This window comes from Nerophis ophidion, linkage group LG22 (assembly GCF_033978795.1).
Source record: "Nerophis ophidion isolate RoL-2023_Sa linkage group LG22, RoL_Noph_v1.0, whole genome shotgun sequence".
Taxonomy (NCBI): Eukaryota; Metazoa; Chordata; class Actinopteri; order Syngnathiformes; family Syngnathidae; genus Nerophis; species Nerophis ophidion.
The window spans coordinates 18,920,309-18,925,609 of NC_084632.1; the positions used below are offsets into that span (position 1 = coordinate 18,920,309).

Consider the following 5,301-nt stretch of genomic DNA (forward strand, 5'->3'; position numbering starts at 1 on the left):
GGTCTTCTAGATCTTCCCCAAAATACTTTAAGGTTCTACTCTAAACTTGGCAGTTATTTTAAAATCAAATGAGATTCAATCCAAAAGCTGTGTAAAATAAAATAGCTGTTCTCACATGATCCCTAAGACTATGGTCATTAATTATTATACTAAATTCTAGAGAGAACCTGATGATACTCATTTCTACAAATCACTGTTTCTAGCATTCTCCCTACAATCACCTGATTTATAAAACAATTATAAAATAAAACAATATGATTTCCCTGAGTGGCTAGACAGGACAAAAAAAAGTAAAAAATAAATTTAGCGCATACTTGCCAACCCTCCCAATTTTTCCGGGAGACTCCTGAATTTCAGTGCCTCTCCCGAAAATCTCCCGGGGCAACCATTCTCCCGAATTTCTCCCGATTTCCACCCGGACAACAATATTGGGGGCGTGCCTTAAAGGCACAGCCTTTAGCGTCCTCTACAACCTGTCGTCATGTCCGCTTTTCCTCCATACAAACAGCGTGCCGGCCCTGTCACATAATATATGCGGCTTTTACACACACACCTAAGCGAATGCAAGGCATACTTGATCAACAGCCATACAGGTCACACTGAGGGTGGCCATATAAACAACTTTAACACTGTTACAAATATGCGCCACACTGTGAAACCACACCAAACAAGAATGACAAACACATTTCGGGAGAACATCCCCACCGTAACACAATATAAACACAACAGAACAAATATCCAGAACCCCTTGCAGCACTAACTCTTCCGGGATGCTACAATATACACTCTCGCTACCACCAATCTCCCGAATTCAGAGTTCTCAAGGTTGGCAAGTATGATGTAGCGCTCTTTTCTCCCGTTTGGGCTTAAGTTTCTTTTTGCGCTTAAAGTTACACACTTAATTATTCGTATTCTCGCGCCCACCCCGCGTAAATTAGGCAAAATCTGGAATGAAAGCGGTTACGTTATGGACGAGGCAGACTTTGTCGAGATGCCTTTTTATCTTGGATCTGTGAACATTGTGGAACATAAAGTTAAGCACTTGTGCATGACCATTGAAATGAATGAAAATAACTTAAATTTGAATCCAGGCAGTGCTTGTGACGTGAATGTGTGTTGTCATGGCGATGAAGTGTATGTATGCACGCTACAACAGCTTCTTATTCCTGGCTGGATGTGACTAATAAACAGTAGATTAAACTTTATTTCACCTTTCATCATAATGTTAATTTTTGTGGTATTAAGAGTTCTGTTTAGTACAAATGTTTGTATGGCCGTGACATGGGCTTAGTAGGCTGTTGAGGTGTGTGGGTGTGTGGTGTGTGTGTGTGTGTGTGTGTGTGTGTGTGTGTGTGTGTGTGTGTGTGTGTGTGTGTGTGTGTGTGTGTGTGTGTGTGTGTGTGTGTGTGTGTGTGTAAGGCAGGGTCACCAACCTTTTTGAAACCAAGAGCTACTTTTTGGGTACTGATTAATGCGAAGGGCTACCAGTTTGATACACACTTAAATAAATTGCCAGAAATAGCCAATTTGCTCAATTTACCTTTAATATATATATATATATATATATATATATATATATATATATATATATATATATTTAAAAAATGGGTATTTTTGTCTGTCATTACGTCATACATTTTTTTTCCTTTTACGGAAGATTTTTTGTAGAGAATAAATAATGAAAAAAACACTTAATTGAATGATTTAAAAGAGGAGAAAATAGGAAAACATTTTAAAAGAAAATGTTGAACCATAGTTTATCTTCAGTTTCGACTCTTTAAAATTCAAAACTTGACTGAAAAAAAGAAGAGAAAAACTAGCTAATTCGAATCTTTTTGAAAAAATAAAATAAATTATGGATCATAATTGGTAATTTTTCCTGATTAAGATTACTTTTAAAATTTTGGTGACATGTTTTAAATAGGTTAAAATCCAATCTGCACTTTGTTAGAATATATAACAAATTGGACCAAGCTATATTTCTAACAAAGACAAATCATTATTTCTTCTAGATTTTTCAGAACAAAAATTTTAAAAGAAATTCAAAAGACTTTGAAATAAGATTTAAATTTCATTCTACAGATTTTCTAGATTTGCCAGAATATTTTTTTTGAATTTTAATTATAATAAGTTTGAAGAAATATTTTACAAATATTCTTCGTCGAAAAAACAGAAACTAAAATGAAGAATTTTATTAAAATGTATATTATTCTTTACAATAAAAAAATAAATGTACTTAAACATTGAATTAAATTGTCAGGAAAGAAGAGGAAGGAAATTAAAAGATAAAAATGTTTGTTTAAAAATCCTAAAATCATTTTTAAGGTTGTATTTTTTTCTTTAAAATTGTCTTTCTGATAGTTATAAGAAGCAAAGTAAAAAAAAACAATAATTTATTTAAACAAGTGAAGACCAAGTCTTTAAAATATTTTCTTGGATTTTCAAATTCTATTTTTTGTCTCTCTTAGAATTAAAAATGTCGAGCAAAGCGAGACCAGTTTGCTAGTAAATAAATACAATTTTAAAAATATTAGCAGTTCACTGGTAAGTGCTGCTATTTGAGCTATTTTAGAACAGGCCAGCGGGCTACACATCTGGTCCTTACGGGCGACCTGGTGCCCGCGGGAACCGTATTGGTGACCCCTGGTGTAAGGGACGGGGTGATGTTTATGTGTAGGATGTGGCTCTTTGCAGTAACACAGTAAAAAAAAAAGTGTCTCTTAGTCTCTGCCTGGTTGGGCTGCCCTGTCAGAAAGAAGAAAACAGTCGAGCGGGGCGGGGCGTGATGGCCTGGGATTTTCAGCTAGAAAGTTAGTCATATGCATATTCGGGGACAAATTCCATTTACAAAATTGACACCTGGCCAAAAGGTGCAGAAAAGTCATATAATTCTCAAGGATACTTGCTCAATGTAACAGCAAAGTCGCAACTTATTCACTGGCAGACCGATGAGGAATGTTAAAGCGGAGTTGCAATGCCACCTTCTGCACATACAGTCCCATCATAATATGTTGCAGCAGGTAGCATCAAAAGTATTCCGATATATATTGTTTGCAGGCTGCCAAAAATAAATACAATTATCATGACTTTTTACAGCCATGTATTGAATGTACTTGTGATATGAATATTGCTGCTCAGTAAAAGAAGTGTAGAGGAGGTGAAGTGGACTGCCATACTTGCCAACCCTCCCGGAATTTCCGGGAGACTCACGAAATTCAGCGCCTCTACCGAAAAACTCCCTGAAGAAATTTTCTCCCGAAAATCTCCCGAAATTCACGCCCCCTCCAGTTCCATGTGAACATGAGTGGGGACAGCCTGTTTTCATGTCCGCTTTCCTGTTATATAAACAGCTCGCCTGCCCAATCACGTTACAACATCCAGGGATTTTCATAAACAACTGCACACACAAGGAGACGAAGCAGAAGAACGAGGAAGTTACAGCCATGGCGACGCCGTCTGTAATAGAGTGATTCCATGTTGTCTGTCGCCATCTCCTGGCGAATGTTGGCTATAGCGTTATGGGGTTGCTTTTTGATTGGCCAACCTTTTACGTGGTGTTGTGCACCTGACGGCAAGTGACTCTCGCCAGTACGGCACGCAAATAGCGGAACAAAGGTTTCTCAAATAGTGAAAGGTAAGTAGTGGTGTTTTTTTTTTAATAACCAGCAAGCACAGTACAGTTAGTAGAACAACTGTGTTTTTATTACTGTGTATTTGATGGGTGCCGTCTGAAATTCAACTATTTATTTTATTTATATATATAATAAAATAAATATACAGCGTATATAGCTAGTAGAGATGCGCGGTTTGCGGTCTCATCCGCGGAGTCCGCGGATAAACCGCGGGTCGCGCGGGTGACATGACGAAAAAATTGATGTTAATTAGATTGGGGCAGGTGGCGGTTGAACCATTCGGAAACATTTGTTATACATGGTTCAGGGATCGGTATTCTTTACCATTCAAAGAGCCATTTAAGACCCGTGTCACAAAGCGAAGAAGGCAATAGGAGACGTTAACATTCTCTAGAATGACTGGCGGCCATCACCCAGTTAATAAGTATTAAGGCGTGCAATGAAGCCATTGGCTTTGTCGCCTTCTACAGCATGTGCAATCTGCTTGTCAGTCCAGCAACATATTGTCTTGTCAGGCACACGTACACGACTGCAAGGCATACTGGGTGACACAGAGTACACTAATGGTTGTGATATAAACAATTTTAACACTCTTAGTAAGATGCGCCACGCTGTGAAGCCAAACTAAACAAGAATGACAAACACATTTCGGGAGAACATCCTCACAGTAACACAACATAAACGCAACACAACAAATACCCAGAATATTTTGCATCCGTGACACTAGCTGAATATATTTTACACCCTGCGCCTCCAACCCCGCCCCTACACCCCTCCCCCTCTTGTGTGTCGGTAAGGTGGGCGGGGTTGGAGGCGCAGGGTGTAAAATATATTCAGGTAGTGTCACGGATGCAAAAGATTCTGGGTATTTGTTGTGTTGTGTTTATGTTGTGTTACTGTGAGGATGTTCTACCGAAATGTGTTTGTCATTCTTGTTTGGTGTGGCTTCACAGTGTGGCGCATATTACTAAGAGTGTTAAAATTGTTTATATCACAACCATCAGTGTACTCTGTATCACCCAGTATGCCTTTCAATCTTGTACGTGCGATTGCGGAAGCTGCATACATGTTGCCGGACTAACAATTGGTTTGTACATGTTGTTGAAGGTGTCAAAGGCAATGGTTTCACAGCACGCCCATATTCTTGTCATCAGGATGAACACCATTGGATAATCGCGAGAACGTTAGCGGCTCCCATTGTCTTCTTTACTCTGTGAAACGTGTTTAAATAGCTCTTTGAGTGTTAAAGGTGGACAACCTCTGATGTATTTCAACGGGCGGGTGGCGGTCGGTTGCGGTTCTGTTAAAATGTTGGTTCGGGTGGACGGCGGGTGGATGAAGACTTTGGTGATGCGGTTGCGGATGATATAATTGCCTATCCGCGCATCTCTAATAGCTAGTATTTCATATATATATATATATATGTTTATATATATATATATACATATATATATATACATATGAAATACTCGATTTGGCGAATTATACTTGTCACCTCTTAACCACGCCCCCGCCCAAACCACGCATCCCCCACCTCCCACCTCCCGAAATCGGAGGTCTCAAGGTTGGCAAGTATGTGGACTGCAGTCAAGTAGACATTCACCCCAATAAGTTACCAGCCGTGAACCTCAGCGCACGTGATGAAAATATATGGTTCTATATCTGCCAG

At 39.0% G+C, this 5,301-nt stretch overlaps 1 protein-coding gene across 8 annotated transcripts in view; it reads left to right on the forward strand.

Moving 5' to 3' along the window:
• Positions 1 to 5,301, forward strand: part of LOC133540631 (cAMP-specific 3',5'-cyclic phosphodiesterase 4D-like) — a 232,097-nt gene that overhangs the window by 217,927 nt on the left and 8,869 nt on the right. The window lies entirely within an intron of this gene.